At 53.9% G+C, this 10006-nt stretch overlaps 1 protein-coding gene and 1 pseudogene across 1 annotated transcript in view; one reads left to right on the top strand and one right to left on the bottom strand.

Moving 5' to 3' along the window:
* On the bottom strand, positions 1-4743 carry LOC106805415 (annotated as a pseudogene).
* Positions 4744-8366: 3623 nt separating this feature from the next.
* The window catches only part of LOC106805439 (lysophospholipid acyltransferase 7-like), a 19935-nt gene continuing 18295 nt past the window's right edge, over positions 8367-10006 (top strand). Inside the window, exons 1-2 of the mRNA XM_014807018.1 lie at positions 8367-8589; positions 8761-8832. The gene's annotated coding sequence lies outside the window, so the exon portion shown is untranslated. The remainder of the gene's footprint in view (positions 8590-8760; positions 8833-10006) is intronic.

Genomic DNA, 10006 nt, shown 5'->3' with positions numbered 1-10006 from the left:
TTTTTTGGAAGATGTCAGCGGTTCTACTTGAGCAGAAGTTCACGTTCCACACTAGACTATCACATTTACCGGAGCCCACGCTAGGTTTCAATCGCCACGCATGCGTAACTGACGTTAGTGCGAGCAAACGTGCATACACGATGCCTTAAAAACGACCCTGTTCCCCTTTTTGCAAGCTCTTTAATGAGGCAAACATGCAAGATGACAGGACATCTACAGTCCATGCACACGTAAATTCCACGGATCTCCAGGAAAACCTCTGGAAGGTGCACAAGACGTAGTAACTTTGATTAACGCTCTAGGATTTCCATCACATACACTCGACACATTTCCTCTGAATACTTCAATGACGAATGTTTGAAATAATTGGCCAGTGACACACTTTTCCATCTCTCTGTTCCTCCAAGCCTTGACTGCTGTCCATGCTGTGTTCTTGAGTGTCACAGCGCATCGAAAACATCTACAGACGCGTGTATGTATGTATATATATATCCCGTAAATGACACGTATCAATGACTTTATCGTGTATAAAACATTCCTCCTCAGATTGTGTGCGCAGTAACAAGGTAACTACGATATTTGCCGATGGATTTTACAGCAACCGGCGGCCCCGCCCGCCAACCGAATGGTCCGCGCGCGAGAGTGAAATGTACAGGCAGCGGCGGGCTGCTACCACTCGTACCACTTCTTGTTCTTGTACTTGAGCATGATATTATGAGCTGCCTGGGAGTAGTTTTCGGAACCAGCCAGCATGCGAGCAGTTCTGTCCTCCAGGTCTCCGAGCTTGTCGCCGCGCTCCGTCAGCGCCATCCGCACCTTGCTCACCTCCCCCGCGAGGCCCTGCGACTTCAGCTGCGCGTCGTTGATCGCCAGCCTGCCCGGCGTGTACTGCGCGATCGAGCGTGACGCCTTCCCCGACGCGTCCTCGCCGAACAGCTCCTGCCGGTCGAGCGACGCCGCCGCGCCGCCAAACAGCCCCTTGAAGAAGCCCTGCTTCGGTGCCTCGGGCGTCTCGACAGCGTGGAACAGCTCTCCGATGGCGTCGCCGGCGGCGCGGCACAGCTCCGACGAGTACGCCAGCTTCTGGATCTCGGTCGGCGACGACATGAACAGCGCGTGGCCGTTGTTGCTGATCTGGAAGGTGCGCGCGACGCGCAGGTTGCAGAGCGGCGGCAGGTAGACGACGTCGAGCAGCCGCCGCAGGCTCGGCAGGCTGAAGGCCTTCACGCGGCCGTCGGCGACGTAGCAGACGAGCGCCGAGCTGTTGGGGCTGCACAGGTGCACGACCTCGGCGCAGACGACGAACGAGCGCTCGGTGACGCGCGCCTTGAACGCGCACGCGTGCGACGGCAGCGCGAGCACGCGCGCCTGCTTCTCCGTGCACGCGAGCACGTACTGCCGGTCCGGCGCGTCCACCGACTGCATGTACGCGAGCGGCGGTCGACCCTCCCGGCGCTGGGACCTTGCCGCCGGCGCCGCCCCCGCCGCCGTCTCGCTCGCGATTGCGTCCCACGGCTCCCCCTTCGGCGGAACTAGCGTGCCCATCGAGTCGAGCAGCGAGATGCACTTGAGCGCCCCCTTGAGACGGAACACGTTCGCGTTCGGCACGACGATGACGGGCTGCGTGGCGCGGGCGCTCGCCGGCGGCAGGTTGAGCACGGCGATGAGCAGCGAGCCGAGACTCGTGCCGATCCACAGGCAGGGGCTCGTGAACGCGTCCGTGCGACTCGTCAGCGACTCGGTGAACGCGAGGCTCGTCACCGCCTCGCCGACGACGCTCTCGATCTCCGACATGCTCGAACTGCGCGACCACGACGGCGCGCCCCCGCCGTCCGGCCGGTCGGTGGCCGAGCGGCCCCCGCCGCCCCGCGGCGCCCCCTTCCCGCCGCTGCCGTACGTTGGCGTGAGCAGGTCCTCCGAGTCGGCGCGCAGGTCGAGGAGCACGCGGTCGACGTAGTTCCCCCACGCGGGCGGGAGCGCTCCCGCGGGATCCGCAGCCTCCTGCACGGGACTGCGCGTCTCCTTGCGCTCGCCCAGCATCTTCGTCACCGAGCGCGAGCGCATGCTGAGCGCGAACGAGCGAGACATTTTCGCCGCCAACGACGACTCGGACGACTTGTCGTCATCCAGCCGCGGCTCGACGCCAGGGGGCGCCGCCAGCAGCTCGGGCGCGCCCTCCTCCCTCGGCGTCTTCTGTGCGCGCGGGGACGCGCCGCCGTGCTGCCCGCCGCCGTTCTCCGCCATCGCCTCGAGTTCCCGCCGCAGCCTCTTCGCCTCCTCGTCCTCCTGCGGCGTCGTCGACGTGAGGCTGGCGCTACTGTCGCTGTCGTCGTTCCCCGCCGCCGCCGCCGCCGGCTCCCCGACCTCCTGGCTGCCGGCCTTCTGAAACGCCTTGCGGATGCTCTCCTTGAAGCTCTTCGCCTTCTTCGTCATGTCCATGCGCGACGGGCGCTCGTGCGGCCTCCCGTCGTCAATGCCCGCCGCCGCCGGCTGCTCGACCGCGACGCCCTCCGAGATTGCGTCCGGCAACGAGTCGACGGATATCTTGTCTGCTGCTGCGGCCGCCTGCCTCGCCACCGCCTCCTTCTGCCGCTTCCTCCGTGGGGGCGGCACGGGCGCCGGTGCATCCGCGTCCGCCCCCGCCCCGCTACTCTGGTCCGACTGGTGGCTGTCGGTCGAGTCCTTCGAGTTGGCCGTCTGCAGCGACTCGGCGGTGGCGCGCGATCGCGGTTCGTCGGTGCGTTCCTCGGCGGAGGGCTGCCGGCGTATGCGCGGCGAGCGCACGCCGCGGTGGTGCGGGTCGGCAGCGCCGTACAGCTCGGGCGTACCGACACACAGCAGCACGGCGCGCTGCGCGCAGTCGACCACCGCGAGGCCGCACTCGTTGCCGAACGCGAGCAGGCGGTAGCACGAGTTCACGGCGAGGCTCGTGACGGGCGGCGGCGGCTCGCCGGCATCGCCCGTCGTCAGCAGGCAGACGAACTCGGCCTGGTAGCCCGGCGCGAGCCTCACCGCCTGCTGCTTCACCTCCAGCAGCGGCTGCTGCTCGCCGGCGGTCGCCGCGCGCGCGCGCCCGCCGTCCACCTGCAGCGAGATTCCGTCGGGCGGCGACTCGCACTCGGGGCTCGCGAGCTCTGCCGCGTCGTAGAGTATCGAGACGTCGACGCTCGGCACCTGCCGCGTCGCCTCCTGCGCGCCGAAGTTGAAGAGGATCACCTGGCCGCTCGTGCCGGCGAGGCAGAGCATGCGGCTCTCGGGGCAGAGGCACAGCTTCTCGATCGCGTACGGGTCCTCCTCGTCGGGCCCGCCGCGGAATCCCTCGAACAGCAGCGGCGTCTTCAGCTTGTAGAGCACCTGCAGCGTCGCCGACGACGCGTCCCAGAACTTCACCGAGCCGTCGGCGTGGCCCGTGATCATCACCTCCGGGTAGCTGCACGAGGACGCGGACGCCTCGACGCCGCCCGTGATCGGCCACGCGCTACGGCTGAAGCCGGCGTTCTTCTGCCGCTGCCCGATCTTGTAGAGCGCGGGCACGAGGTCGGTCGGGCAATCGGCGACATACAGCACCGACGTGACGGGCGACTCGTGCACGTCGTGCGAGTACGGGTTCTCGAAGCACGGGTAGCCGTCGGCGGTGAGGTCGAGCACGACGAGGTCATTGTGCAGCAGCACGGCGATGGCGTACGGGTCCTGGTAGTCGCACGCGTGCGGCGTCTCGCAGAGGCACGCAAAGTCGACGATGCCGTGCTCCATCTCCAGCACTGTCGTCGCGCCGCCGCGCATCACCGTCAGGCACGGCACGCGGCCCGGCCGCTCGAACGGCAGCCCGCCGGAGAAGACGACGTACGATTCGCCGCCGCGCGCCATCCGCCACTCGGCCTTCAGGATCGGCTTGCAGCGCTCCTGCCTCGAGTCGCACGACGCCGTGTGCGGGTACGCGACTGCCGCCGCCTTGCCCGGACTGCGCACGTCCCACGTCGACAGGCTGCCGTCGTAGTGGCTGCAAAGGAACTGGCGGCCGTCGTGGTGCCACGCGACCGAGCGCAGCGCGTCGTGGCACACGTAGCGCGCCTCCGGCTGCTTCGCCCGCAGGTCCCACAGCACGATCAGGCCCATCTCATAGCCGATCAGCAGCCGGTTGGGATCGACGGGCGAGTCGCTGAGGTGCACGATCGCGCCCGGGTGCGTCTTCGTCGCGACGTCGATGCAGCGATTCCAGTTGATCGCGTAGCCGGAGATCTGAAACGACGCGACGCTGACGATTTGCACGTTGCCGCGCTCCGTGCCCACATACAGCCACTTGCTGCGGAACGGCAGGTAGCAGTGAGTGATGTGCTCGCGGCTGAACTTGAGCGAGTGCAGCAGCGCGGGCGTCTTCTGTCGCAGGTTCCACAGGTGGATGCTGTCGTCGGCGCAGACACTGACGAGCGCTCCCTCGTTAACGAGGAACAGCATCTGGATGACGGATGCTTCCGACTCGTGACGCACGTCGCAGTCGACGCCCGGCCGCCCGAAGATGCGCACCGACCCGTTTCGCGTGCCGATCGCCAGGAGGCGCTGCACGGGGTCGTACGCCATCGCCGTCGGCCGGAACGGGAAGCCATACTTGACGAGGTCGGCGACCTCGAAGTGCTCCTGCTTGAGCTTCTCCTCGACCGGCTCGCTGGCCTCCCTCTGCTGCGTGCTGGAGCTCGACGACGAGCGAATGCCGTCGAGTACGCGTCCGAATGCAAACCGCTTCATCGCGGCCACCAGGTGTCGCCACTGCCGCCGCCCCCTACCGCACGCCGCCGCCGCTCTGCCAACTACATGTACTAGATTTTTATCTACGGTTATAAATGCAATGCGATCATGCCTTGCTCCTCCTCCTCCCTCAGCTATTTACCACTATGATCTGCTGGCGCTGTCCCGCGCGACGTGCGTGCATGTGCTCCCGCCTTGGCTCCCAGGTGCACTGCTGACCTACAGAGACAGAACAGATCCGATTAATCATAGTAACGTGACACATCGCAGCAGACAGGAGAGGCAGCTGGTGCCAACGCTGAGTCACGTACGCTGGATATAGCCATTAGATTTAGATATCCTGGAAACGGGTGTTTTAACTACCAAAATTAGTAGTTGGTAGATTCCAAACATTTTATGAAGACAACCGATTTTCCGTAAAACGATATCTTGCTCCACTGGATAATTTTACATCTGAACCGTATCTACACGTGTTTTAGCTATAAAGATTTATATCAACCATGGAGGATTAAACATTAGTAACATTGAAGTTTCCCTGCTAGCAATCTCAAACTGGATGTACGTTTTTATAATTTTGTACAGTTTTAAATTTCAAATTGTCCCATTTTGAAAATAAAGTGAACGTTTTACATACAGAACAATCTGCTAATTGTTGTTTTCTACACATAATTACAGTCAAGGCTAATTGCACACTTAATTTTCACTTTACGCATTTTTTTACATTTAATTTTAATATCCCCAGATAATAGTAATTTCATTTCTTACGCTAATGTTCCAGTTAATTAGTAAAAATGATGAGATGTAAATCATCAAGCCTAAATATAATTAGCAACCCTTTATAGCATAAACTGTTAGGCTATAAATAATATAAAGGAAGAGACTTTCATGTTGATTTATACCTACAAAATGAATTGTCCATTTTCCAAAACTTTGCTGTGATTAAGAACCTATATACGATTACTCTCATCTTCTGGCACTACAAATTGATACAAGTTAACTCAATCATCAACTAATCTAGTTGGTGATATGTCAAGGAGTAAGTTAGGTCACAACACCTAGGCTACACGCAATGCGAGCTGGCCTTCAGGCTGACTAACGCTCATAGGGTCTATGTCCCCCAGGGTACTGCCGGAACGTACCCTGGTAACTATCTAGCTGATATGGTTAGGGTTAGGGTTAGGGTTAAGGAGTAGGCGTAGGCGACTCCCTAGACTCGTTAGTGGAGTAGGCGAGGTACGGTCTGGCATATTAGATAGTAGTATTTAGTACCAGGGTACGTTCCGGCAGTACCCTGGGGGACATAGACCCTATCAGGCTGACTAACGTCGCCTCATGAATCATTCAACCATGCTTTCGATTTTCAAGCAAGTTTCAATCACTTCTCTACGCTGCCTGCACCATGGAAAAATGCGGCTGTACTATCGTCAGCTACATATTTACCAAGTGACCGCTGCCCTTTCAGAAGAACCATCTTAAAATGTTGGTTTTACAACATTATCATTACTGCAAGGTATAGAGAAGACCGGCAAAAACTGTCCTGTGCAGAAGAAGTATATATATAAGCATAATTGTAAGTAAACACTAACAAATCAGATGAACATCAGATAACATCAGAAGTAGATAATAGGGAAGGAGTGCGACTTCAATAAACATGGGAAATTCGTCATTTACTAGCCTTAGAATACCTACGATTTACTACGCGTAACTCAACCAACTTGAGCTCAAATTGTACACAGTACATTCACCTAGCATCGTGCAAAATCGTTTCCTCGTATACACCCGCAATTGGAGCTGGAGCTGGTCAAAGATTAGCTTGCCAAGTGTTGCATCGATGTCCAATCTCCCAGCGAGCCACACAGCATCGCCGAGGGCACAAGAGTGCGCAAGAGTCGTTAGTAGCTGTCTATTGTTTCAAGTTAGGCGGGTTATGGATTCGTTTTGCTGGCAACAGAATGGAGAATCGTGCCGTACGTTTTAGTCTGTATCTCCGGATTGCAGGTGTATACGAGGAAACGATTTCGCACGATGCTAGGCGAATGTACTGTGTACGATTTGAGCTCAAGTTGGTTGAGATACGCGTAGTAAATCGTAGGTATTCAGGGTTCTCCCCAGGATGAAATTGAAACAGGGGGAGGGGGAGGGAGGATGGGAAACTAGGGGGGTCCGGGGGTGTTTTTTTTTACCGTAATGCATAAAATCGCCACCACACCATAGACGGTATTTGGGGTACTTGTATATAAGACAGCCGAGTCGGTACAGTTTGTGTTAAGGTTGGGACAGGGTGACTGTTTGTACTTGTGTGTGGTCTGCAGTGCATGCGTAGTGTAGGACGTTTACTCATTAGTGGTACCGTAAAAATACACGCGTCCGGGGCCTGGTCGAATGGCAATTCTTGACGATTCCCACGCTGTCAAACCTTTATTGTGGAACCTTTATTGTGAAATTTAATCGGGGCGAAGGTAATTTAAACGGGACGCAACGATTGAAACGTGGGGGGAGTCTTCCCAAACGGGGCGGGCGCGCGCGGTTTGCGCAACGTAGAGAGAACCCTGGTATTCTAAGGCTAGTAAACGACAAATTTCCCATGTTTATTGAAGTCACACTCCTTCCCTATTATCTACTTCTGATAACATGTATGATCAAATGACAGGCACACTCTAGGTTAAAATCACCATGCAGAGAACCAAAACGCGAAAATCAAACGAGTCACAGCTATAAATTACAAGTTTACAATACAGACACTGCCTCTATAATCTTATTGTAGTAGTCGCACAATCTTCAGGTTTGTTCTATCAATACTAAAGGCTTCCCCACTGTAAGCAACTGGTTTTAAAAAGCATTTATCTCAACAGCTACATGTATCGAATAGTACACTCCCCGTTACTGCTGCTCATAGGGTCTATGTCCCCCAGGGTACTGCCGGAACGTACCCTGGTAACTATCTGATATGGTCAGGAGTCTATCAATACGCATAGCGTTCGGCTAACTTCGACTCCAAAATCGAATGTATCATTTGATGCCTGCTGTCAGTCGTGACGTCATGACAAAGTTAGCTGAACGCTATGCGCATTGGGAATGCGTACGTCACAGGTCAAGATGTATGAGGCTACAATGTCACAGTGAAATTTCAAAAGCTAAATTTGGTTGAAGAAGGTTTATGCTCCTTAAATCGTATAATTTCTATGGCATTCTGTACTGTTAGTGTGTTACATGTAACTTATTCCACTGCCAGTGGCCACTGCCAGTGCATGTGGTGGTGATAGTACTGTGTAGTTTTTGCCTGCGTTAAATAGTTACAGGTGGCAGCTTTCTATTTCAGCCTGTAGGCTTGCGTAGGTAAATGGATGAGTGCTTACCTATAATATTCTGTCTTGCAAATAGTTGTTGCTACTACGTACGATGGGAGCTTCCATCTTTAATCTTAAGACACTTAAACGTACGCGCCATCTCGTGGCAACTTTCATAACGATCCCAACGAACATTCCTTCGAGAAGGTTCCTGATACCATCCACTGTTTCGGCGCGTATGTGATCACATTTGGGACTAACAGGATTTACTAGAATCCCACCACTCCACCACAGAGTCACCGCAGTAGACGTTAGATGAGCGCTGTCGCTCCGCGGCACTTGTCTAATATCTCTAAATATTCATTCTCCAAGGTTAATATAGGTGAGCATTGGACCGATGTGCAGACTGTGATGGAGTCAGAACATCACCCGCATGACGATGCAGAAACAGAGATGAAATATGATCTGCCATCTTTAGAAATAGACCAAGGATTAGATTATGTCTCCAATGATGAATCTGATGGATTGTATGAATCAGACCATGATGAAAATAGATGTGGTAATGAAGCTGCTATGCAAAATATAGTTAAAACCTAAATGCGATAAACCTAATGCGATAATCATCAACTTGTGCAATTCTGTGTTTTGGGAAATTTTGGGAAAAAATACTGAACAATAATTAATTTAGCAAAATTGTATATATAGGTTACTTTATTCATACATTTTATAGGCACACCAATACCATATGTGGAAGAGGAGAACTGGGATGTTGAGGTAGAAAAAGACCACCCATTTGCTGATGGTAATACTTATTCTATGATTTTACTTTTACTATATGTGTAACTGTTAAATAATTTACTTGAGCCGATATATGTACTATGTGATTCCTGAATATTATGATGCAGAAATAACTTGATGAAGTCTCAAACATCCATACAATATAATGTGTGAAAAAATACTTGATACAGATATGCAGGGAAACAATTTTTTTCAATGGCTCTTTCTTCTAGGTGTCAAAAATTTTTGGGGGCTTCTTTTTTCATTTTCAAGGGGCTACCTTTGACATTTTGAGGGCTACTTTTTAGCTCATCTGACATAGTCAGATGCAGCTTGTAGAATCGCATGATTGTGCGTACGTCCGGCTGTCCGTCCGTCAACAGTTGGGCACAAATCTTAACCGCTCGACGTACGGTCACGATATTCGGGACGTGGGGGGGTAATCTAAAACGCAGTGGCTGGTGGTACGGTAGCCGTCGGTCGTTGAAGCCCCTTTTTGGCGTTAGGGTTAGGTTTAGGGTTATGGTTAGGGTTCTAGCTCATCTAAACTCTCAAATTGTGAATTTATTTCTCAAGGCGTTATTTCGAAATCTGGCGCCACCGCCGCCATCTTTGTCTCGTTAAGTATGAAAGCGAATGTACTCCCGTACCCGTAGCCTCGAGACATTAAGATATGGCTACCGTACCCGTAGCCACTGCCAATCTAAAAACGATTTGGGATGTCGAAGCTGGGGGTCAAAGGTCAAGAGGTGTAAAAGAAGGGGGAACATTCCCTCCTTAGCTTAAGGTATAGGGAGGAAATGCAGAATTGCGGCACAAATCTAAACGGCTTGACCTAGGCTCGTGATAGTCAGTGTTCGTGGTAGTGATAGTCAGAGTTAGGAAAAGCCATCACTGTGCCGAAATTGGAGGTCACAGGTCAATGGGCACAGGGCAGATTTTAGAGATTTTCTGAAGACATGGTCTGACGGAGCGATTGAAAAACTTTTTTGTTTTAGCGGTGACCTAGCATTTTTATGGTTTTATTGAAAGGACCATGAAATGTACTTTCTGCTGACATGCGAAGAGTAAGTGTCGGATAACCTTTTGACCCTCAAGAGGAGGGTTAAACATGGATTTCAGGGCTCGAATTAAGCGGTGAGAAGGGCAAGGCAATTTTTTTAGGGCACGTGAGAAATCGCCTTGAATTTTCTCTAAAA

Source organism: Priapulus caudatus, unplaced genomic scaffold, assembly GCF_000485595.1.
Source record: "Priapulus caudatus unplaced genomic scaffold, Priapulus_caudatus-5.0.1 Scaffold113, whole genome shotgun sequence".
NCBI classification, from domain to species: domain Eukaryota; kingdom Metazoa; phylum Priapulida; class Priapulimorpha; order Priapulimorphida; family Priapulidae; genus Priapulus; species Priapulus caudatus.
This window is presented reverse-complemented; position numbering and strand designations above follow the sequence as displayed.